This window comes from Eptesicus fuscus, chromosome 18 (genome assembly GCF_027574615.1).
Source record: "Eptesicus fuscus isolate TK198812 chromosome 18, DD_ASM_mEF_20220401, whole genome shotgun sequence".
NCBI lineage: Eukaryota > Metazoa > Chordata > Mammalia > Chiroptera > Vespertilionidae > Eptesicus > Eptesicus fuscus.
This window is the reverse complement of record NC_072490.1, coordinates 12,919,056-12,945,458: the sequence shown is the minus strand read 5'-3', so window position 1 is coordinate 12,945,458 and position 26,403 is coordinate 12,919,056. Positions and strand designations below refer to the sequence as shown.

Below are 26,403 nucleotides of genomic sequence, written 5' to 3'. Positions count from 1 at the left end.
TTCTTCATCTATACATGGATGGGTTAAATACTTACTCACAGGGCTGTTAAGGGTTGAGTAAGGCTAAGTATATGGAAGGGCTTTGTAAGGTAGAAAGCATAATACAAATATTAATTATCATTCATCCCTATTGTTTGGAAAATATTCTTAGGTCTCACAAAGCCCATCCAGTCTTCTTTTTTTTTTTTTTTCAATTCAAATGAACATTTATTGACCCCATATTAAATGTGAAATAGTTAAGCCGAGGCCGGTTTGGCTCAGTGGATAGAGCGTTGGCCTGCGGACTGAAGGGTCCCGGGTTCGATTCCGGTCAAGGGCATGTACATTGGTTGCGGGCACATCCCCGGTGGGGGGTGTGCAGGAGGCAGCTTCTCAATGTTTCTCTCTCATCGATGTTTCTAGCTCTCTATCCCTCTCCATTCCTCTCTGTAAAAAAAAAAAAAAAAAAAAAGTGAAATAGTTAAGAAATGCCTTTCCTCTGTCTGTGTATAATTCCCATTACACTGTACTTTCTCCTCAACTGGGTAGGTAGATTCCATGTTTTCTATAATTACACAGTCTCCTATATTGTAATGGTAGGCTTGTTCAGAAGCTCAGAATATTAGAAAGTATTGGGCTGCAGAGTAATGATCACAGCTAATGGAGAATTTGCTTCATTTTAAACAAGCATTGAGAACTTGTGGCTTCCCATGGAGGTGCTGGGCTGGTTTGGTGCTCTAGTCATGCTAAAAACAGCAGTGGCATCTGCAATAGTCTTCACTCAAAAACTCTGTGTGAATTGAATTGCAATCGACTGTGGTCTCTGTGGCTTCTTCTACAAAGCTGGGATGCTTGACTCCACATCAGAAGACAGTTCAAAAGCCTGTGTATTTTCCAGATACCTGTCAGCGAATTCTCGCGGTCAGTGGTCCACCCTAGGTGAATGGTTGACAGTATGAAGTCAGTGGTTAACTCTAGGTCAGTGATCAATTTTAGGGGCAGCATAGCGAAATCACCGACAGGGAGAACAAGGCAGAGAGGATCAGGGCCTTCCTGAGCAGGGTGCCAGCAGGGAGGGCAGGAGGCTCGCGAAAGGGAGCAGGAAGGTAGATAGGCCCTGCATGTAATGCAGACATCTAGTCCTCTCTTCATCTGTCCCAGTCTTCATCCCTCTTCTTCCCTTCCTGCAGAGAACCTCAAATGTCCTATTGCATTACCTTGAAAGCCCATCACAGAACAATGGTTTGCTTTGCCAAGTCGGAAGACAGCACCAAGTCATTGCATAATTCCCTCCAGCATTCAGAGTTCCTGAGCAGCTGCTCTGGAGGTGGATGAAAATAACCCACCACTTCAGGTTTTTTTTCTTCTTCAAGTTTCAGTTATTTTTAGTTAAAGAAAAACAGCCTTTTCCAAGGGCAACAAAGTGAACTGAAGGTCTGAAGGAAGCAGGTTATAGGCTTCTCACAAGCTCTTGCTCCAAAACCTGGACTTGAGGAAAGAAGGCCCTCCTAGGATCTCCGGGGCAACTGGCCAGCAGAGGGGTGACTAGTGGGATGGGGTGGAGCTGCATCCCACCTTAGTCACTGAATTGGTCTGCATGGACTCTAAGGTGATTTCCACCTGCCAGTTAGTTGACAAAATTAACACTATTATTCTTGGGGGACATTAAATTAAGGAATGACGTGTGGAGCCAAGAGAGTGGCTTATTCAGTTGGATTTTTTCTTTCTTTCTTTTTTTTAAATCTTTATTGTTGAAAGTATTACATATGTCCCCTTTTTTCTCCCATTGACCCCTTCTAGTGCTCTCTGCCCCCCCTCCCAGGTCTTCACCACCCTATTGTCTGTATCCATGGGTTATACATATATGCATACAAATTCTTTGGTTGATATTCAGTTGGATTCTGAATCACAATCAGGAAATAGTCTTTGTCTGGTGCAACTATAATTGCATTTTTCTTGGAGTGAATTCAAAGGAAGCTGAGATCATTCTGGGGGTCAGCTTCTCACACAGTGCCCCGGGCCTTCAAGATGAAGTTGTGCGTGGGGTTGGCGTGCTGTGTGGTGGTGGGATTGTCCATGGTCCTCTTAACGCGAATGCCTCCCGTGTTCACCGTGATGATTCCCTGCATTTCCTTATGGCTCTGACGTCACTTCAGTGTCTCCTCCGCCTCTGCCATTGCAGACCAATCGGCAAGCTCCCTATGGCCAGCATAGCCCCCACCATTTCAGTTTCTATAACCCATTTGGGAATGAGAATGTTATTTTTAGGGTACAATAATTTAAAAGCTCACTTGCCTAGGGGGCAACGTCTCCATAGCTATAGGGAAATGAAGTAAGTTCTGTCTTTTTTTTTGGCAACCAGTGACCAGAATGAGTTCTTTCTCTGTAGTAACAGGAAACAATTCACTGCTTACTGGCACCAGGGGTTTTAACCAGGACTAAGCATATCCAACTTGGAGAGTTTTAAACCACTGGAATGTAGGGCACCTTCATGCTTTATGACCTATACCATGGATGAACTCAACATCCCTAATACCACCTTAGTTCGGGGGGATAAAGGTGATGTCTTTTGTTCCAAATGGCCCAAGAACATTATCAGATTCACCAGGAGTGAGGTTCTTTTAGTTGGAGTCCCTCAAATGCAGAAGCAGACTCTGAGGTAAGGATTTTGGTGCCAGTAGTTTATTCAGGACCACCTGAGGGAGTGGGTAAGGGAGAAGGGGAGAGTGGAGAGACAGTAAAGCAGATGTTAAATAGCAAGTTTCAGTTGTGGGCAATTGGTGCTTAATCCTGCTGAGGACTCTCTGAGAGTCTGCAGGTACATGCCTCAAAACGGTCCCTCTGAGAGATGAGTTGAGGTACTGATACACCAACTCCCACTTCTCTATGATTGAAGATTGCTCCTGGGACATTAACTGACACTTCTGGCCTGCCCTAAAGGGGACTGAACAGCCCCACCCTCCAAGGTCAGAGAATGTCCTCAAACAGAGAGGCATAGGAAGGCCTCCAGGTAGGCAAAGGACATATGGGTGGGGCACTAACAGCGTCTGTTACAAGTGTCAAAGACAGACTCATAAACAAGCATTGTGTTCCTCATTTAAAATATAGAGTCTGTCTTTTTGAAAGACCATTTTTGCCTTGCAAGGTATGTGTGCCTTTAAGTAAGGTAGCAGAAAACCCAGCTGTAGCTACTGGCTGTGGAGCAAAAGCAAATTAGAATTGAAGCCTTCACCATTTGTCATTTCCATCCCCCTTCTCCAACTGTACTCAGAGTAAATGAGGTCACCCTCTCCCTGTAGAGTCAGCACAAGTGTGGGCAGAAGATGACACCACTGACACTCAGCAGAAAACTGAGACGACAGTATTTGCAAGAAACAAAGAAGAACAGGGCTCAGACTCCATCATCTATATCTAGACGATGCAGGACACTGTTAATTACCTATGATGGCCGTGACAGTTAAATCCAATGAGTATAAGATGTCTAGCATAGTGCCGGGTACCCACATTAGCGCTCTTGCAGACAAATAAGAAGGTCCACACATGTTCTATTTTAATTCTTCTGCTAAGAAGAAAGAACACTTTTGCTTTCTTTTGGTTTACAAAAACAATACATACTTCCGGTAATTGTAGAAAACTAAGAAAATACAGAAAATGGTAAAGAAGGGGGGAAATCACCTGTAAGTCCATTTTCTGATCTTTTATAAATATATAAACAAAATAGACAAATGTATAAATATGTAAATAAAATTCAGAATTTTTATAGTATAATTCCATATTGGGATCTTCTACATATATGATTTTTTAACCTGTTCTTCCTTTAGCACACCATGTGTCAACCTAAATAAAGTAAACTGAGGAAAACTCAAGTGACCAGAAATTGAGTTGATTTGGGAATAGCAGAGGAATTGCAATTCAGGAAACACATGCTGTAGCAAGTTATCAGTGAGTCTGTTGAGGTTAAGTGTGGGGGTCAAGGGCTGTATTCTTGGGCAAAGGGAACAGAGGGGAAGTCCAGTCGGAGTCCAAGCAATAAGTTCATTGGCTTGAGAATGGAGAAGGGTTTTTGGCAGATGTTCATTGGCCAGGAGATAAGTCTGGGTCTTCTGTAAATCAGGCATTTTACGGGAAATTGGTCTCTCAGCGAAGTTTGTTCTCCTAGATCCGTGGTCGGCAAACTGCGGCTCACGAGTCACATGCAGCTCTTTGGCCCCTTGAGTGTGGCTCTTCCACAAAATACCACGGCCTGGGCGAGTCTATTTTGACGAAGTGGCGTTAAAAGAAGTTTAAGTTTAAAAAAATTGGCTCTCAAAAGAAATTTCAATCGTTGTACTGTTGATATTTGACTCTGTTGACTAATGAGTTTGCCGACCACTGTCCTAGATGATGTAATGTGGAATTGTATTCCTGAAACCTGAGATTCTCCATTTCATATCCTCTAGTTCCATTTTAGATAGAAATCCCTTCACAGGGGGCTCAAACATACTCTGAATGTCATTGACAATTCTTGAAAATGTTTCTGTCATCTCAATGATATGCCATCACCTGAATGTGTCATGAACTCCTTGGCCATTCTTCTGTACATTTGTGTTGAATACCTTTGTAAATTTGTGGTGAACACCTTTGTGGTGAACACCACATGACCTCTGGGTATTTTTGTCAAAATGTACTCTTGGGTGTGAAATTACATGGTCAAAAGGAAATGAGACCAAAAGCCTGAGGACAGAGTTAAGGGGCTGTGTTCTACAGGCACTCCCTGGTGGAGAGAACTCGTTGGCTGCTGGGTGACAGGCCAGGTGTGCCCACATACAGGATCAGAGTCCTTGAACTTGCAGGAACCCCAGAGATGGTTTCCTCCCAAACCCTCTTTGTTGTTTTTCAGATAAGGAAACTGCGTCTCAAAGAGATTTAGCCACATGCAGTTTTTGGCAATTACGTACCACTTCTCCTGGCACACATGTAAGCAAGCCCTTGACAAGCCTCTGAAAGAAGCACACATGGGCCAGGCTCCGACTCGAGACTTGGGTTGTTTTTAGAAATTGAATTACATCACGACACAGAAGATGGGATGATCAGACAACTGGCTCCCCAACCAGAAGGGAGGCTATGTTCTTCTGATGCTGGGGGACCTGAAAGGGTGCCTCCTTCCCCATCAGCTGACTATACATAAGATGAAATATATCTTCCTACGTTTGGAAGAACCATGAGGTTTCCTGGGGTGCCTAGGAACAAAAATAAACCAGAGGGAATACAGCCCATTGGGTCAGACTGACTCAGTGAAAACTACACTGGGAAAGGCAAAGCACTTTTGTGAGGGCAGCTAGAACCTTTCTTGTTTGTTGAATGGAGACATAGACTCCAGGTCTGATGGGTATTGCAGACACTCTCACTTCCACTATGAGGCCCCTCCTCAAAGACTGTTTGAGGCTCCCTTGAAATGAAGCGATTTGGGCCCTAGCCGGTTTGGCTCAGTGGATAGAGGGTCGGCCTGCGGACTGAAGGGTCCGGGTTCGATTCCAGTCAAGGACATGTACCTTGGTTGCGGACACATCCCCAGTAGGGGGTGCGCAGGAGGTAGCTGATCGATGTATCTCTCTCATCGATGTTTCTAACTCTCTATCCCTCTCTCTTCCTCTCTGTAAAAAATCAATAAAATATTTTTTTTTTAAAAAAGAGTGGAAGCAAGAGCCCACCGTCTTTAGCAGGTCCAGAGTTAAACAGCATGTTAGTGGGTGTGCTCCCCATGTTCAGATGGTTTCTCTGCTTTGATTTGAGCCACCCTAGGGCAAAATGAGGTAATGCTTTGGAGTCTCAGAGAGAAGGCCTTTTTCTCATTAGCTGCCACACCCTTGGATAGTAAGGTCTTTCATAGACTGTTTTCTCTTAAGTTCAGGTGACACCTTTGTCACAGATCCTTCTCAAATGGCAGAAAATGAAAACACTTCACAGTTCTTACGCGTTCAAGTCCATTTTCTTCTACACACACAAAAGCATTTTCTTTGAGTCCACGTGCCCCATTCCTATGCCTCTGGCTTACCCAGGCTTCCTAATTAAGCCGCAGTACCTGACAATCCTTCAAAGGGCTTATTCTGTTTGCTTGAACTTTCAAAATTACTTCAAAAATAACTATAGACTGTCTGCTGATAAGCGGGAGGTACAACTACCCAAGTTTTTTCCTCTGGGTTTCTGCCTGTTTTGATGGCTACAGTTAACACCGTAATGTTGTCTAAGAAGCCACCGCCAGCAAAAGCAGTTGTTTTGTGCCTGAGAACACCCTTCTGCTGGCCTGATTTTCTGTGGTGTCAGCAACATCCTGATTTCTGAAGGTAACATTTCTGGCTCTGTCACTCAAGATCCTTGGGAAGCAACAGCATGTATGGTTTAATTCATTAACTTATATCTCCAGATTTATTTCTCCTTACTCATAGTCCTGATTCATTTAAGCAGTGTAAAAAGGTATATATCTTTTTCTTAATATATTTTTATTGATTTCAGAGAGGATGTGAGAGGGAGAGAGAAGAGAGATGGAAACATCAGTGATGAGAGAGAACCATTGATTGGCTGCCTCCTGCACGCCCCACACTGGGGATCGAGCCCTAACCGGGAATCAGACTGTGACCTCCCAGTTCATAGGTCATCACTGAGCCATGCTGGCCAAGCGGCAGTAGTAGTTTTGATAAATCATTTGAGAATAAGTTGCTGACGTCATGCAGCTTTACCCCTAAATACTTCAGTGTGCAGTTCCCAAGAACCGTGGTCAGCAAACTTCGGCTCCCGAGCCACATGCGGCTCTTTGGCCCCTTGAATGTGGCTCTTCCACAAAATACCAAGGCCTGGGAGAGTCTATTTTGAAGAAGTGGCGTTAGAAGAAGTTTAAGTTTAAAAATTTTGGCTCTCAAAAGAAATTTCAGTCGTTGTACTGTTGATATTTGGCTCTGTTGACTAATGAGTTTGCTGACCACTGCCCAAGAACAAGGACATTACATTAAATAACCACAATAGAATAATCACATTTCAGAAATAATTATGTCATCTGATATACAGCACATATTTAGACTTCCAAATTGCCCCATTATATCCTTTACAAGTAACCTTCCCCTCTTCTCATTCATGAACCAATCCATGATCACACACTCTACCTTTTTTAATCAGCAGCAATTCCTCAACTTTTCTTCTTTTTAGAATCTTTCATGAACGTAACACTTTTGAGAAACACAGGCCAGTTGTTTTTTTGGTTGTCAGAAGGCAGACACTTTTAATCCAATCACTCTATTGCCTTCATCTCCCCATTTTCAAGCCTGTACATGTATCCAAATCATATATGTATATATTCAAGCTACTTTTCTGTTTCCTGCAGAGAGCTGTTTATTGAGGCACCAAACATTCACTGAGTGCCTAATCTGTACTAAGCTTGTGAACAAGACAAACAAGTAATGTTTGTTCCAGATGTTAATATATGATGTTAGTTAGGTCTTCTGGTTACAAAAAACCAGAAAGCTGCTCTAGCAAATATAGGCAAAAATGGAACTTTATTGGAATGCAACTATTGAAAGAGTTAAACATCCAAGCCCTGGATAGGGCAGGACCAGGTGTTCATGGACCTTCCCCTTAGGGCGATGATGATGCCATTATGGTGTGACTCAAGCCAACAAGTCCCAACCCAGGTGCCCATCCTTAGTCCAAACAACCATGACCAGAGTGGTAGGTTCATGTGGCTCACACATGACTAAGAGGGACCTGCCTTTATATATTTTAGTCTTCCCAGAAACTGGGAAATTTTGTGAATGGAGTAGACACTCTAGTTAGTTGTGTGTGTGTTTTTTTTGTGTGTTTTTTTTAATATATTTTATTGATTTTTTACAGAGAGGAAGGGAGAGGGATAGAGAGTTAGAAACATCGATGAGAGAGAAACATCGGTCAGCCGCCTCCTGCACACCCCCTACTGGGGATGTGCCCGGAACCAAGGTACATGTCCTTGACCGGAATCGAACCTGGGACCCCTCAGTCCACAGGCTGACGCTCTATCCACTGAGCCAAACCAGTTTCGGCTCTAGTTAGTTTTTATATTATAGTAGAGGGTGGGTTCCTCAGCCCAGCCTGCGCCCTCTCACAGCTGGGAGCCCTCGGGGGATGTCTGACTGCCTTGGAGGCGGGAGAGGCTCCCTCCACCACCGCTGTGCTCACCAGCCTTGAGCCAGGCTCAGGGCTTCTGGCTGAGTGGGAGCGCACTAATCACCAGGGGGCAGCTCCTGCGTTGAGCGTCTGCCCCCTAATGGTCAGCGTGTGTCACAGCATGTGTCATAGTTGTTCTGTCGTAAGAGTCGATTTGCATATTAGCCTTGTATTATATAGGATTAGCCCTCACACTTAAATAGGTTCAGGGTTGATAGTCAAAATATTTAACAACTGCCATGGCCCAGGTGCTGACCATTCAGAGCAAATGTTGATTGTAGCACAGGAACAGGGTCTAAGGATCCCTGCTGGGCCAGGCATTATTTCACAGGGAGATATGAGACATCCTGTGGGAGGGGCCAGGGTGGCCTTGGAGAGGTGAGGCTTTGGGGAATTTTCCTAGAGGGTCAGGTGCCCTACAATTCATGCAGAAGTGATTTACTAAGGAAATGTTCCCAGGAAAGTAGAAAGTGGACCAAGCAGCCCTAGTTGGTTTGGTTCAGTGGATAGAGCGTTGGACTTTGGACTGAAGGGTCCCAGGTTCGATTCTGGTCAAGGGCACATGCCCGGTTTGCGAGCTCGATCCCCAGTTGGGGGCGTGCAGGAAGCAGCCGATCAATGATTCTCTCTCATCATTGATGTTTCTTTTTTTTCTTTTTAAAAAAATATATTTTATTGATTTTTTACAGAGAGGAAGGGAGAGGGATAGAGAGTCAGAAACATTGATGAGAGAGAAACATCGATCAGCTGCCTCCTGCACACCCTCCACCGGGGATGTGCCCGCAACCAAGGCACATGCCTCTGACTGGAATCAAACCTGGGACCCTCCAGTCCGCAGGCTGACGCTCTATCCACTGAGCCAAACCAGTTAGGGCTCTGATCATTGATGTTTCTATCTCTCCCTCCCTCTCCCTCTCTGAAATCAATAAAAATATATATTTTTAAAAAAAGAAGTGGGTGAAGCAGAACAGGAAAGGAGAGGAAACCAAGCAAGGATGCTATATGAGGGTTCTCCAGAGAAACAGAACCAAAGGCAGATAAATATATATAAAGAAATATATTAAGGGACTTGGCTCACATGATTACAAAGGCTGAGAAGTCCCATGATCTGCTTTCTACAAGCTGAAGACCCAGAAAAGTCAATGATGTAGTTCTAGTCCAAGTCTGAGAACCTGGAGAACAGATAGTATGAGTTCTAGTCAAAGTCCAAAGGCCTAAGAACAAGAAGCCCTCAACAGATTGGATGATGCCCACCCACATTGGGGAGGACCATCTGCTTTACTCAGTCTACCTATTCAAGTGCTACCTCATCTGGAAATACCCTTGCAGATATACACAGAATATTGTCTCACCAAATATCTGAGTACCCTGTGTCTCAGTCAAGTTGGTACTTAAAATTAAAGTCCCACAGAGGGCAGTTTCAGCCTGGTCCCACAGAGCAGCTCTGGAGTGTAATCTATGCTGCATATTTTTCCCATCAAAAGGCAAGGGAGCCCAGCCAGTGTGGCTCAGTGGTTGAACATCGACCTATGAACCATAGTTTGATTCCCGTTCAGGGCACATGCCTGAGTTTCAGGTTCGGACCCCAGTGGGGGGCATGCAGGAAGCAGCAATCAGTGATTCTCTCTCATCATTGATGTTGCTATCTCTCTCTCCCTCTCCTTTCGTCTCTGAAATCAATAAAAATATATTTAAAAAACAAAAAAGACAAGCTCAGCCCTAGCTGGTTTGGCTCAGTGGATAAAGTGTCAGCCTGTGGACCAAAGGGTCCTGGGTTCGATTCCAGTCAAGGGCACATACCTTGATTGCAGGCTCTTTCCCAGCCCGGGCCTGGTTGGGGCACGTGCAGGAGGCAACCAATCAATGTGTTTCTCTCACATCCATGTTTCTCTCTGTCTTTCCCTCTCTTCCACTCTCCCTAAAAAACAATGGAAAAATATCCTCGGGTGAGGATTAACAACAACAAAAATACAAGAAGCTCACACTGTACATAACATTTAACAACTTCAAAAAGCCTTAAGTAGTGAGCCACTTGTAATGGCACAGATAGCAGATCCCACTATTTTCACTCCAGTATCATTGGTCAAGAGTTGTTGACATGTCTCTGTCCATCTCAAGAGGGTAAACGCCTTGAAGGATGGGACTATGGACTCTTCCACTGGAGTAGATTCATGTGTGGACGAGACCCTTGCACAAATTAGGCTTTCACCAATCAGCAAGTGAATAAAGAGTAACACATCAGCCGAAACCGGTTTGGCTCAGTGGATAGAGCGTCGGCCTGCGGACTGAAAGGTCCCAGGTTCGATTCCGGTCAAGGGCATGTACATTGGTTGCGGGCACATCTCCGGTGGGGGTTGTGCAGGAGGCAGCTGGTTGATGTGTCTCTCTCATCGATGTTTCTAGCTCTCTATCCCTCTCCCTTTCTCTCTGTGAAAAATCAATAAAAAATATTTAAAAAAAAAGATTTTTAAAAAAAAAAAAAAGAGTAACACATCATGGTACAGACAAAAAAAAAAAGGAAAATTAGCATGCATTTTTTCTAAAACTCTTGTGTGTGATTTCATACACAAGTACCCAGACAGACAATTGTGCTTCTGTAGGGATTTTCTTTTTCAGATATTGATGAAAACCGCCTTGTGTGTGCTCTGTTTCTTTGTCCAGCTCTTTATCCAGTAATAATTTACCTACCTATGCACAGTGACCTGGCGTCTAGGCATAAGGATGAATTTACCATAACTACTATGTTAGGTGATGTTTAAGTGCAGTTCTTTTTCTTGAGCTTCTTGTGGATAAAATATCTTAATAACCAGAGGGTCAGAATCTGAAGCAGCTAAAAATCAGCACCTTGCATGGTTTTTCATCCATCCCCACTTTCAGAAGGATCCAAAAGAAAAAAAATCCCAAACACATGAAAAACTATTTGCTTTGAAGGCACACAACAAAGAAACTGTGAAAGAAAAAAAAACAGCAAACATGCACCAAGCAAGAGAGAGGTTTCTGCTTAAAATTTTTTTAAATATTAAAAGATGAATTCATTATTATCCCACAGTCTCTTGAGTCAGAAAATCACGTGCCTGATTCTTCTATAAAATTTAAATGGCAGCATCCTTGGAGAGATAGTTGCCTGGTAACTCAGATCAGAGGATTGTCTTTAGATTCATCTGGAGTCATGTATGTCTGTTTTGGTTTTTCTGTTGAGCTCATTTCCTTCACTACAATTTAAAAACTGAACAGTTTGGGGGTAAAAATTTCACTCACAAGGAAGATTCTTTTCCTTCAGAAGATATTTTTATTATGAAGTACAGCTGTCTTCATGTAGTCGAATTGCTCTATTTTCAGGATTGTTGCATGAACATATAGGAAAAAATGTGGAAAAATGCATCTACATATAAGAAAAGGAAAAATGCCAACCGAGAGGGGGTTGCAGATTGAAGTGTATAGTTTTGAGGCAGAAAGCCAGACACCAGCTTTCTAAGAGGAGAAACTAATTCAGCCTCTGACATAGGATGAAAGTATAAATTAACCAGTTGAGAGATGCTTTGTTAGCTCCTACCTCTTCGTTGACACAAAGAGAGCAGTCCAGGTAGGCTTTTTCTCACCAAGCTCAGAAGCCCTGAATTTACCCTCTTCTGAATTAGTCATCTGTTCCCAGGTCTTTTTTTTTTTTTTTTTTTTTTTTTTGCTCTGCACATAGACAAAAGAAAATAAAGTAACTGTTCTACTATGATTCTTTAGGTTATAAGCAAGAGAACCATGCCCAGTAAGCATGGCGCAGTGGTTGAGCGTCGACCTATGAACCAAGGGGTCACAATTTGATTCCCGGTTCAGGCACATGCTCAGCTTGCGGGCTCAATCCCCAGTGTGTGTATGCAGGAGGCAGCCGATCAAGGATTCTCTCTTATCATTGATGGTTCTATCTCTCTCTCCCTCTCCCTTCCTCTCTGAAATCAATAAAAATATATTTTAAACAAAGAAAACCTGAGTGAGAGACCTTACACAAAAGGGAAATTACTGGAAGGATTTGAAACACTGATAAAAGGCTAACCAAATGGCTACGAAATAGGCCTTTTCTTCCTAACTTTCCTCCTGGTCCTATTCTCACACCTCCCTCTCAGCACTTTCCATCCTTCTCCTTTCCTGGCCTCCTCTTTTTTTTTTTTTCCCTTTTTTAAAAAAATCTTTATTGTTCAGATTATTACAATTGTTCCTCTTTTTTCCCCCCTGTAGCTCCCCTCCACCTGGCTCCCACCCCACCCCCTGCCTTTACTCCCCCCACTGTCTTCATCCATAGGTGTACGATTTTTGTCCAGTCTCTTCCCGTACCACCCACACCCCCTTCCCCCGATCCTGGCCTCCTCTTGCTCTTCCTTCTCCTCCTTGCCCTTCAAAACTCCCATCCCCTCACTCAACCCAACTCGATCTTAGGAACACTAGTTGGTTAAACTGATCCTCAGAAAGTTGTGTCCACAACTAAGTCACTATTACCACCAAAACACTGTTAGTCCAAGAAATAGCCAGAGGTGGAATAATTGTCTTGGAAAGGCATTTGAGTCCCTATGGGGTCTTCTATAAAATTGCTCCAGTGACTCTATGGTGCATATATTTTGAGACAACCTAGGACTCTGTCTCTATTTTTTGGGTTTGTCTTTTTTAGAGCAGAATCTGGTCCATCACATACAGTAGAAGTGTTATAGAAAAGGATCTATGGCTGGGTCCTTCTGGTCTCACCTTCGTCAAGTGCTGAGTCCTTCCTTTTTCCTCATCACCAGATCCTTCTCAACATCCAATTTTTCACCTTCTGCTCTAGGCTATTGTGCTGGGTGTTGTCCCCACGGGTTTGTTCTTCCTGAATGATCAGTATGTTTTGTGTTGCCTGCTGCCAGTGCTAGGCCCTCACTGATCCCCATTAGAAGGACCCTGACATTGATGTAGATTCCCCTTTCTTGTGGCTCCCCAGCAGTGAGGAGGGCTGCCTGCAGTGGGAAGTTCAATTCTTGCAACTTCCTCCCAAAAGCACTGATGGTTCATAACCAGCTGCCTGGGCTGGTGCTAGACCACTACTCCTTTTCACGTCTCAGAAACAATACCCTTTATACACACTTCTTGGATTCCCTTTAAAAAAAAAATCATTTCCTGTGTATTTCTAGTAGGTATATTAAATTTTGCATCCCTGTAAACATAACTCTCCCCAATTTTAAAACAGTTTAGATAATTATCAGACCTCACCTTCTAAACATCACTTCTTTAATAAGAGAGAAAAGTCTGCAGCATTTCCTTCCTGAAGAAGGGGAAAAAAGCAAAAACAAACACCATGATTGTAATAAATATTGCAATAGCACAGCAGCAGCAGTTAGGATTTTTAAAATTATATTCAGGTTCTTTTGTGTCTGGCTTATTCCACTAAGTATAATGTCCTCAAGGTCTTCAGTACCATGTGTCTGCATTTCCTTCCTGTTTAAGGCTGAATACTATTTCATGATATGTATATCACATATTTTATTTATTCATCCATTGATGGACATTTGGGTTGTTTCACCTTTTGGCTATTGTGAATAATCCTGCTATGAGCATGGGTGTACAAATATTTGTTCAAATGCATGTTTTCAATTCTTTTGGATATATACAGAAGTGGGATTTCTGGTTCATGTGCTAATTCTATGATTGATTTTTTTTTTTTTTGAGGAACCACCATACTGTTTTACACAACGGCTTTACCATTTTTCATTCTCACCAACAATGCATAAGGATTCCAGTTTCTCCACTTCCTCACCACTTACTATTTACTGATTGTTTTATTGCCGTCATCATGGGTGTAAGTGGTGTGTCATTATAGTTTTGATTTGCCTTTCCCTAATGATTAGTGATGTCGAGCATCTTTTTATGTGCTTATTGGCCATTTGTGTATATTTTTTATAGAAATGTCTATCCGAGTCCTTTGACCATATTTTAATCTGGTTGTTTGTTTATGCTGTTGAGTTGTAGGAGATTTTTTTTTACTTTTTCTGAATTGTCTTGGATAGTCTCTCTTATTAATTTACTAGAGGCCCGGTGCACGAAATTCGTGCATGGAGGTGGGGGGTCCCTCAGCCTGGCCTGCACCCTCTCCAATCCAGGACCCCTCGGGGGATGTCCAACTGCCTCTCACAATCCGGGACCACTGGCTCCTAACCACTTGCCTGCCTGCCTGCCTGATCACCCCTAAACCACCTCTGCCTGCCTGCCTGCCTGATCGCCCCTAACTGCTCCCCTACCAGCCTGATCACCCCTAACTACTCCCCTGCTGGCCTGATCGCCCCTAACCGCCTCTGCCTCGCCCCGCACCCAGGACCCAGAATTCCCTCCTCCGGATGGTTGCAGGCACCCAGGACCCGGGCCAGCCACAGCCACAGGGGACCGTGGGCAGGCGGCTTTGCCTGGGCCGCAGCCGCAGGCGCCCAGGACTGTGGGGCGGGCATTGTCCCTCTCCCAGGCCACAGCCTGGATGGTCCCCATGCCTTTTTCATGAGCTCATTTGTGCCTGGCTGGTCCCCATGCCATTCTCTCCAGTGTTGAGTGTCTGAGCAGTTCCTGTGCAAGGGCATGAGGACACAAGGGCACGAGGGTGTGATGACCATTTTCATATTAGCTCTTTATTAGATAGGATTGGGGAGAACTTCAAAAATGGGGAGAGAACTTCAAAAATTGGGGGGAACTTCAAAAATGCTAACAAAATAGAGACAACTTTGTTTACAACCATTCCATACATATTGCTTACAGTATTCTGATGCAGTTCAAATGCATTCTAAACATTCACTGCTGATTTATACTGGAAATGGCATACAAGTAATTTGTGATTTTAATGACATATCATTGTAATAACTTTAGAAAAGCAAGTTGGCGCACATGAAAGTGTTAACTTGAGTCAGTTGATGCCAGAGGATAATGCTTGATTCGTGCTAAGAGGTTTCATCTAAATATTTCTCCTAGTTGTCACTTAGCATAGATAATTGCTTACTAAGCTAATCTCTTTGGATAAATTTCAATTTTCCAGCATTTGATTAATCTTGACAATTGGGATTCTCCATGGAAACAGTGGAACAAGATGCAACACCTTCCAAAAAACAAAAATAGCACTTTCTTAGTTGCCTGGCAGCAGTACTCTTTGATTTTATTCACAGGGAAATTTATTTTTGCTGATTGGTGGGACTTTGGCAGAGAAAGGGAAAGAAAATATAGTTTTCTCAACACTCAAAAATGGATAGGCCAGTTTAATCTTTTTTTAAAATACCCAAATGAGGTCTCCATAACCCTAAAGAGCATAGAAAACAATATATATATGTTCTAAGATTGCGAGAGGGCATAGGCCAAGCCGGAGAGGGACGCGGGAGGTTGGCCAGCTGGGGAGGGACCATAGAAAGGCTCCAGGGCATGTAGGCCCCATCTCCTATTGGCTGGACCCCAGCAGCAAGCTAACCTACTGGTTGAAGCGTCTGCCCCCTGGTGGTCAGTGCACATCATAGCGAGAGGTTGAGTGGCCTTAGCATATCATTAGCATATTATGCTTTGATTGGTTGAACGAATGACCGGACAACTGGACACTTAGCATATTAGGCTTTTATTACATAGGATAGCCTATATAATAAAGCTGTAATATGCAAATTGACCATCATGCCCTCGCACAGGATGGCTGCCCCCATGTGGTCACAAGATGGCTGCCACAAGATGGCTGGCAGGGGAGGGCAGGTGTGGGTGATCGGGCCAGCAGGGGAGGGCAATTGTGGGTGATCGGGCCAGCAGGGGAGGGCAGTTGGGGGTGACCGGGCCTGCAGGGGAGGGAGGGCAGTTGGGGGCAATCAGGCCAGCAGGGGAGCAGTTAGGTGTTGATCAGGCTGGCAGGGGAGTGGTTAGGGGATGATCACGCTGGCAGGCAGAAGCAGTTAGGGGCAGTCAGGCAGGTGAGCAGTTGGGAGCCAGCAGTCCTGGATAGTGAGAGGGATGTCCGACTGCCGATCCACAGGGATCGGGCCTAAACCGGCAGTCGAACATCCCCCGAGAATCCCAGATTGGAAAGGGTGCAGGCTGGGCTGAGGGACACTCCCCTCTCCAGTTTACAAATTTTGTGCACCGGGCCTCTAGTATATATGTATATATGCAGTATACTAATGTAGTATAGCTATATATATGCATAAAGCATCTCTATTATAAAAACCCCATGGCCGTGACACCATGACACCATAACAACCAAACACCAAAAGGCACCTGCTGAATGTCATATGATTTCTTCATGGGAACAAGTAAGTGTTGCTCTGTTCAATTCTCATCTTCCAGTGAAGGTCAATTTAAGTGCTCCTGAGAAGGAAAGATTAGGGCAGGAAACTATTCTTATCTCCACCCACAACTGTCTTCAACGTGGGCGGGGCTGCGTGTGCTGCAAGGTGTGTGCGGGTGGGCGGGGACTTGACGCTGGGTCCCGTAGCGCGCCAGGTCTGAGTGTGGCACAATTTTGCACGGTGGGCCTCTAGTATTAAATGTAAAAGGCAGCGTGAGTACAATCAAAGAGGAAGCTTCATTAAGGATCTTTGTTGACAAAAGGTCTTTGATTAAGGGATCCATTAGACGAAGCTGCTGTGGTTCCTAAGCACTGTGGGTTTAAATTGCATTTATAAGGCTCAACAGTAGGTTTCAGTCTCAGTTTCATTTTATCCTTCATCCTGCTTGATCCCAGTGGTAGACAGTACTTTTTATTTACAATTATTTCTTCCTTCCCTACCCTTGACATTGTTCCTATAATGCCTACTCAGAGCAATCATACGGACTTTCCAATTAGTTGGTCCCCATCTTTCCAGTCATTAATCAGATGGAGCAAAGTCTGTGTAATAGACCTACTAGCCCTGAAACCTATATGTTCATGTTGACCAGTGTCACCCCAATTTAATAAGTAAACATTAAACAAAAATAGGAGACCTATTAGCTTGTCTTGAAAATACTAAGGATCTTCTTGAAGGTGAGATATTTTTTTTAAGTCTGTATTTATAAACTAGGGACAGATATCCCAGGAGTACTATTACTAGAAAAGTCCGTTTACAGAACAACTTGTATGTTCTCAATTAGGAAATTTTCAAACATGCACGCTGGCAGCTCCAGAATTTCTATAGAGGTGGGCTAAATAACAATCTGATTGGAAGGGAGGTGGGGTAAGCAAAAAGGCTTGCCATTGCCTTTGCTTAAGCACTTCAATATAATTGAAAAACCCTCAATTGGCCATATTAAAGAATTATTTGGGGGGGGGGGAGAATTAGTTGGAGAGGAGCTGATGAAATTTATGTGGAACCCCAAACCCCACACTCTCAGGTATTCCTTGGCCAATACAGTGCCTATATTAAGTGTTCCTATGAATGCACAGAGAGGGCTGAAAGGATAGACACCAAAATGTCAATGGAACTTGTAAATGAAAGTGAAATTCTGGGTAATCTTTACCTTCTTTTTCTCCCCCACCCATCATCATTTATCCCTCCTATACTCTCTTCCACCTCCATCCCCACCTCTACAATCACCACACTTACCCTCTTCTTTGTGTTTTCCATACTGTTTGCATCTTTTGCACTGAACCTATATCACTTCTCCCGCCCCCCAAAAAGAAGTTATTTTCCACAAAGAAAAGAAAAAAGATCCTCTGACCTCAATTTTTCCCCACATCTCATTTTAGTCATCTAAATGGTGCCTCAAATCCCCCCAAATTTCAGTTCTCCCATTATGTCTCTTTCTTGCTGTTTCACTTCATTCCTTTTCTGCAAGCAACCAAAGTAAAAGAAACAACAATACGTATAAAAAGGACCTTGGCCTGAGTGTTGAGATTGTAGGTCCAGCCCTCAACTTCTCTTTAGGACCTCAGCCTCCACATCTGAAAAGGGAGGGATTGGAAGAATTGGGGGTTATAAACTCAAATGCCCAGAGGAGCCAGGGAGGAACAAGTGAGAGAGGCAGGTGGTCTGGGGGGCAGTTGGAGGCATTGTTGGACTCGGGAACACCAGCCCAGTCTTCTAGAGGCACCACTGCAGGCCTGGGGTTGACAGATCTTCCGATTTATTGATTGGCTGGATATCTGGCTTTTATATGAAATCTTCTGATTTTTTAATGTTGGCAAAAAATTTTTTTTAAACATGTTATGAATTCCTTGCAGGCCAAATTGACCACACCTATGATGCTATCTGGCAGCTGGTGAGCCGGACTCTGGTTGGGATGCTCTCTAAGGCCCTAGATTCCCCCTAGGGGAGCCTACTCTGGCGCCACCTAGTGAGGGGGGCTGTCATTCTTCCCTTGAAAGCATTGTGGGAAAAGGCTGTTAGAATTAAATAAATCGATTAAGAGGTCATTTATTTGCATGCCAAAAAAATTTATCTTTTAGTAAGGCCTTATCATTTAGTATGGCCTCTCGGGTGTAATTAAAATACACCAAAACATGATTTACGCACAGCTAATTGGAAATACAGGATTAGAAAAAGTAAAGAACATTTATTATTGACCACATTCCAGACACTGTTCTGTTTTAAAGTATTATTTCATTTAAGCCTCACTATGATCCCATGAATTAAGTAGTATTACTACTCTGATTTTATTAGATGGGTACTACCCTGGTTTTATTAGATGGGGGAATTTGAAGCCCAGAGAGATCATGTAACTTGTACAAAATAACACAGCTAATTAGTGGTGGAGCTGGGATTCTAAAGCAGGCAGCCTTAATCAAGAAGGGATGTTCTTAAAATAATGACTCTAAATTGAAATTAGGCTCTTCCCTTAAATCCTCGGCAGAATACAGAACTGGTCCCAATTTTGAAGCAAAAATTCATGGTTAGAATTTTATAGGCTTTTACTTTTTTTTATTAAAAAATCTGGCTACCTGAATAGAATAGGTATTGTCAGATTACACTTGCTCATGGCAGGGTTTTGCAGCAACTGCTGGAAGAAAAATTGGGTCAAGAGAAGGAAACGTGGGGCAGAAGAGCTGAATGGCCAATGCCTAGGGCTGCCAGATTTCGCAAATTGAGGTGAGCTTGTTTCCATCTGTGAGAATATACTCAGAGCTATGGATTTTTAAAGCTTTTATTTTTATTTTTTTAGAAAGCACCGGGAGCCTGTTCCCCACCCCACCCCCATAGGTACAGAGAGAGCAATGATGTCTTATACCTGCACAGAGGCTCCAGTTTAAACAAGCTCCACAAAGCAGGAGTGAATTCCCAGGGTGCCAAACCCCTGTAGCGAGTTCCTGTCTCCACAAACCAAGACCTAAGTGCCTGATGACCGTCTGCGATGGTCTAAGTCTTTAGTGATGTTGGGTTCTACCCTTCTTGTATTTCTGGATATTAAAAAACAGCCTGCAGATGAAAAGCATGAACTTGCCTGAGTTTGAATTAGTTCCACACCTACTAGTTGTGACCTCTTTGTCCCTGAGACATATCTCATCTACAAAACAGAGATCCTAATACAACCTACATAATAGGCTTTTGGTGAAGAGTCCTGAGTTCATGCTGTATTTAAACAAGTGCTTGGGGCCACGCGCCCCTGGGTCTGGGAGAGGCCACGCGCCCCTGGGTCCGGGTGAGGCCATGTGTCCCTGGATCCGGGTGAGGCCTCGCGCACCTAGGCCCGGGTGAGGCCACGTGCCCCTGGGTCTGGGAGAGGCCACGCGCCCCCGGGTCCGGGTGAGGCCATGTGTCCCTGGATCCGGGTGAGGCTGGGTCCCAGGTCCGGGTGAGGCCACGCACCCCTGGGTCTGGGAGAGGCCACGCGCCCCTAGGTCCGGGTGAGGCCATGTGTCCCTGGATCCGGGTGAGGCCTAGCGCACCTAGGTCCTGGTGAGGCCACGCGCCCCTGGGTCTGGGAGAGGCCACGCGCCCCTGGGTCTGGGTGAGGCCACGCGCCCCTGGGTCCGGGTGTGGCTGGGTCCCTGGGCCCGGGTGAGGCCACGCGCCCCTGGGTCCGGGTGAGGCCACGCGCCCCTGGGTCCGGGTGAGACCACGCGCCACTGGACCCGGATGAGGCTGGGTCCCTGGGCCCGGGTGAGGTCATGTGCCCCTGAGTCCGGGTGAGGCCTTGCGCCCCTGGGTACAGGTGAAGCCGGATCCTGGGTCCGGGTGAGGCCGTGTGCCCCTGGATCCATCCGGGTGAGGCTGGGTCCCGGGCCCGGGTGAGGCCACGCGCCCCTTGGGTCTGGGTGAGGCCACGTGCCCCTTAGTCCAGGTGAAGCCGTGCCCCTGGGTCCGGCCGAGACCAAACCAGAGGGAGTCGGACCTACGTTACCACCATTTGTCCACCATCCAGAGCTGAGAGGTCAGTGCTGACATGTACACATAAGGAACTGGTGGACATTGAAATTGGGTCTCAAAAGAACTGTTGGTCCAGAAAGAAACTCACTACAGACTGATTCATCTGCCTTTCAGCATAACTATTATTGCTCGTCTCACATTCAGTTCTTATAAGTATATATCTAGTGACATATGATCTCGCTCATCTAGGGGAAATGATGAACAACATAGACTGAGGAACAAGAACAGAACCAGAAACAAGGAGGCATCGATCGGGCTATCGGGCCTCAAAGGGAGGATAGGGGAGGGTAGGGGGAGGGGGAGAGATCAACCAAAGGACTTGTGTGCATGCATATGAGCCTATCCAATGGTTAAGTTCAACAGGGAGTTGGGGCATCCGTGGGGAGGGGTGTGGGAGGGGAATGGGGGGATGAGGACAAATATGTGACACCTTAATAAATAAAGAAATTTAAAAAAATAAAACAATAAAATAAAAACATAAACAAGTGCTTGGGCCCGGCCGGTGTGGCTCAGTGGTTGAGCATCCACCTATGAACCAGGAGGTCATGGTTCTATTCCTGGTCAGGGCACACGCCTGGTTGTGGGCTCCATCCCCAGTGTGGAGTGTGCAGGAGGCAGCCGATCAATGATTCTCATCATTGATGTTTCTATCTCTCTCTCCCCCTCTCCCTTCCTCTCTGAAATCAATAAAAAATATTTTTTTTTTAAATGAAACAAAGGCCATAACAGGAGACAAAGAAGGGCCCAGCAATTCCATTGCTGGGTATTTCTCTGAAGAAGCCCAAAACATTAAATTGAAAAGTCATATACATCCCTATGTTCATTGCAGCATTATTTACAGTAGTCAAGATATGAAAGCAACCTAAGTGAACATCAATAGATGAATGGATATATACAATGAAATGACACAGCCATTAAAAAAAATGAAATCCTGCCATCTGCAACAACATGGATGGACCTAAAGCAGGGATCCTCAAACTTTTTAAACAGGGGGCCAGTTCACTGTCCCTCAGACCGTTGGAGGGCTGGACTATAGTTTAAAAAAAACTATGAACAAATTCCTATGCACACTGCACATATCTTATTTTGAAGTAAAAAAACAAAAAGGCAAAAACACTCGCATGTGGCCCGCGGGCTGTAGTTTGAGGACATCTGACCTAGAGGGTATTGTGCTGAGTGAAATAAATCAGACAGAGAAAGACAAATGCCATATGATTTCACTTATATGTGGAATCTAAAAAACTAAATAAATAAATAAATAAGCAGAATAGAAACAGACTCACAGATACAGAAAACATTTTGACGATTGCCAGATGGGAAGAGAGTTGGGGGATGGGTGAAAAAGGTGAAGGGATTAGGAAGTACAAATTGGTAGTTACAGAATAGTTATGGGATGTAAAGTACAGCATAGGGGATATAGTCAGAATGCAGTAACTGTGTATGTTGTCAGGTAGTAGACTTATCAGGGTAATTATTTTGTAAGTTATATTAATGTCTAATCACTGAGTTGTATAGCTGAAACTAATATAATATTGTATGTCAACTATAATTGGAAACAAATTATTTTTAAAAATAAAAATAAATAAAAAATTGTCATTGCATAAACCTTAGCCCAGTTAAAACTGCTCGATAATAATGATGATAACCAACATTACAGAGTTCTTACTAGGTGCCAAGCCCATATCAAGTGCTTCAGATGTATTAACTCATTTCATCTGTTAAACAATTAGTTGGATATTATTATCACCCCTTCCCATTTTTTCAGATGAGGAAACAGGCTTGGAAAGCTGAAGGTAAGGGCATAAATAGCCAGAGAGAACTGATGCAGAGAGCCTCAATCAGTGGAGCCCCAATAGCTTGCTCCTGCAGCATTTTATTTCCAGAATGTCTCCTGAGCCACTAGCTTCACCACACATCTGCACCCACCATCACCAGGACAAGAAACGGAAATCAAATGATGGGCTTAATAAGCATTATTTTGAGTTTCCAAAGCTGTACTTCTTCCAAGCTATGCCTGCGTGGGGAGGAAGAAATAGTGTTAACCTCTTCGTTAGTCTATCCTCCCCCACCAGACTTAGTCAGCCCCATAAACAATACATATAATTACACTGAACAATTGTGTGTTTATTTCTATGTCTAGACACAGAGCTTGCATTTGAAAACAAGAGAATAGAAAGGAGAATGCACCCTGCTGTTTTTTAATTCTTTGTGTCAAACTCTTTCTCAGCCTAAATGCCTCTCTTGTGATCAGAAGATACATATTCAGAGTATCAGGACTTTAAAAAAAAAAAAAACTTTTTGTAGAGGAATTGGTATTAACTTAGGAGTAAGACAATAATATATTTAAACAGCTTCTAGTCTGAGTAGGAACAAGTTATTTTAAACCATAGAGGATTGAGAAAATCATAAAAGGATGCTAAAACTAGTGAGTGAAAATTGGTGAGGAATAAGTTATTTATATAGTATCAGTCCCCACAAATTACATATTTATTGTAAAGGGGAGAATAGTCACTTGACAGTGGCAAGACCTGCAGACACCAACTTTATTAAATGATCCCAGTTAACATCACCAATATTGGGACCAACGGACATTAGGAAAACTGACATCAGGTGCTTCCTAAAATGATGTATTGAGATAGCTGTATCATTTCTGCCCCAAAATGCTTAATCTGAATCTAATCAAGAAGAAACGTCAAATAACTCAAATAGAGGACACTTGGCAACATAATTGACCTATATTCTTCAAAGGTGTCAAAATTCCATGAAAGACTGAAGAACTCTTTTCAGATTGAAGAAGAGTGAAGTACAATTGAGTGGGTTTTAGTATATTCACAGTTGTGCAACCATCGCCACTATCTGACGCCAGGATATTTTCATCTCCCCTAAAAGAAACCTCTATACCAGTGGTTTTCAACCTTTTTAATGCCGCGACCCTTTAATACAGTTCCTCATGTTGTGGTAACCCCCAACCATAAAATTATTTTCATTGCTACTTCATAACTGTAATTTTGCTCCTGTTAATGAATCATAATGTAAATATCTGTGTTTTCCGATGGTCTTAGGCTCTACAGCAGTGATTCTCAACCTGTGGGTAGCGACCCACAGGTTGAGAACCGCTAGCAGGGTCACCTAAGACCATTAGAAAACACAGATATTTACATTACGATTCATAACAGTAGCAAAATTACAGTTATGAAGTAGCAATGAAAATAATTTTATGGTTGGGGGTCACCACAACATGAGGAACTGTATTAAAGGGTCGCGGCATTAAGAAGGTTGAAAACCACTGCTCTATATCGTTAGTAGTCACTCGACATTTCCACTCCCACCAGCCCCTGGCAACAACTAGTTTACTTTCTGTATTGATGGATTTGCCTATTCGTGAGTCTTGGTATTGTCTTCTTTTTTATGGCCTAATGGCATTACACTATATGGATATACAAGCAGTTCTTGGGTTACATCAGACTTGATGTACGTCGTTTCGTGGTTACGTCACCATCTCCCATTTATTTATATAAAAAAGAGTTCCGTCATTTCGACGTATGTACATATGTGCTTTATGCTTTTTATTATTTATTTACCACAAGTAAAGGTCAGGAATTGTTATCTTTCTTTTAAATTTTTTTTATTGTTTCACTTCATTACTGCTGTGCATGTGCTCCATGTGAGTGACGTAGGTGCTTATGTAGGTGGGTTCTGATTTACGGCAAAAATCAGGTTATATCGCGCCATAGGAACGGATCTCCGACGTAACCCAAGGACTTACTGTACCACATTTTGTTTATCCATTCATCAATTGACAAACATTTAGGTTGTTGACATTTTTGGGGTATTATGAACAATGCTGCTGTGAGCATTTATGTATAAGTATTTGGGTAACATATATCTTCAGTTCTCGTGGGTGTATATCTAGGAGTGGAACTGCTGGCTCATATGGTAACTATGTTTACGTTTTTGAGGAACTGCCAAACTGCTTTTGAAAGTGGCTATACCACTTTACATTTCTACCAGCGATATATATTTTAATTTCTTCACATTCTCACCAATGTTTGCTATTGTCCATCTCTTTCTTTTAAAAAAAAACATTTTATTGATTTTTTTACAGAGCGGAAGGGAGAGAGTTAGAAACATCGATGAGAGAGAAACATTGATCAGCTGCCTCCTGCACACCCCCTACTGGAGATGTGCCCACAACCAAGGTACGTGCCCTTGACTGGAATCGAACCTGGAACCTTTCAGTCCGCAGGCCGACGCTCTATCCACTGAGCCAAACCGGTTTCGGCTGTCCATCTCTTTTTATTATTGACATCCTAGTGGGTGTGAAGTGGTATCTCATTATGGTTTTGATTTTCATCTCTCTGATGATTAGTGATGTTGAGTATTTTTTCATGTGCTTATTGACCATTTGGATATCTTTTGGTTATCTTTTGTTGTTGAATGTCTTTTGATACACAAAAGTTCTTTGTTTTGATGATTTCCAACTTATCTGTTTTTTCTTTGGTTGCTGTGCCAAATCATTGCCTAATTCAAGCTCATAAAGATTTATGCCTATATTGTCTTAGAAATTTTATAATTTTAGCTTCTTTGGATTTTGAAGGCAAAATTATACCATATTGAGTGCGTAGCTCCAACCCACTTGCTGTAAAGAAGCCAGTGTTGAGTGTGGTCTCAGAATAATAAAACACGATACAGGCCAAGGCCGGTTTGGCTCAGTGGATGGAGCGTCGGCCTGCGGACTCAGGGGTCCCAGGTTCGATTCCGGTCAAGGGCATGTGCCTTGGTTGCGGGCACATCCCCAGTAGGGGGTGTGCAAGAGGCAGCTGATCGATGTTTCTCTCTCATCAATGTTTCTAACTCTATCCCTCTCTCTCCCTCTCTGTAAAAAATCAATAAAATATATTTAAAAAAATAATAAAACACGATACAGTATAATCTATATCTATGTTATAAAAACCCAGTGACCCTAACAGTGTAACGACCAAAGACTGGCGTGGGTGGGTGGAGCCGCACAATTTTGCACGCTGGGCTTCTAGTCTATAATAATAAAAGTGTAATATGCTAATTAGATCGGATGTCCTTCTGGGTGACCTTCCAGACGAAGCCAGGGCTGCGAGGGAAGCCCAGGTCCCGTGAGCCAGAGGGAAGCCGGTGCCGGCAGCCGGGGGGAAGGAAGGCCTACTCGTGCAAAAATTTTGTGCATCGGGCCTCTAGTATTATAATAACTACTTACGGTGTCAGATAGGTATTAGACTTATTGAGGTGAGTACTTCCTAAGTTATATAAATGTCTGATTACTATGCTGTACACCTAAAACTAGTATAATATTGTATGTCAATAGTAATTGACAAAACATTTGTAATTAATTTAAAAGAACATAAAACACTCTGCAGCAAATCCAAGCTGAGGTACATGCCACCCTGCCACTTGGGGATATATATATATATAATTTCAGAGAGGAAGGGAGAGGGAGAGAGAGATAGAAACTTCAATGATGAGAGAGAATCATTGATTGGCTGCCTCCTGTATGCCCCACACTGGGGATCAAGCCCACAACCCAGGCATGTGCCCTGGCCAGGAATTGAACCATGACCTCCTGGTTCATAGGTGGACACTCAACCACTGAGTCACAGCAGTCAGGCCACGTGGGTCTTTTGACTCAGCATAGCATTTGAGTGTTCTTTGGTAAATAAAAGTACCAGACAAAGACTCTGATGAGCCCTAATAGGAAAATCGTAGCATAAATAGGTATGTTTTGGGAGCAAAGCCATCTCCTCTTCTGTGTTTAACCATTCTCCTTTCAAGAAAGTTTCTGGTTTGCTCCTAAGCCCCGACAGAGATGAATGCTTGACTATGGAAACTTAAGTAACTGAAAGAACTGGGTGCTCTCTGACAGGTCAAACCATGAAGTCAGGCATGTGCAGCAGCAATCCGCCATCAAATGGTAGTGGTAGGT

General features: G+C 43.5%; 1 pseudogene; it reads right to left on the bottom strand.

The window, feature by feature from the left end:
• Positions 1-814: 814 nt before the first annotated feature.
• LOC103300010 (dynein light chain roadblock-type 1-like) lies at positions 815-2,156 on the bottom strand (annotated as a pseudogene).
• Between the last annotated feature and the right edge of the window lie 24,247 nt (positions 2,157-26,403).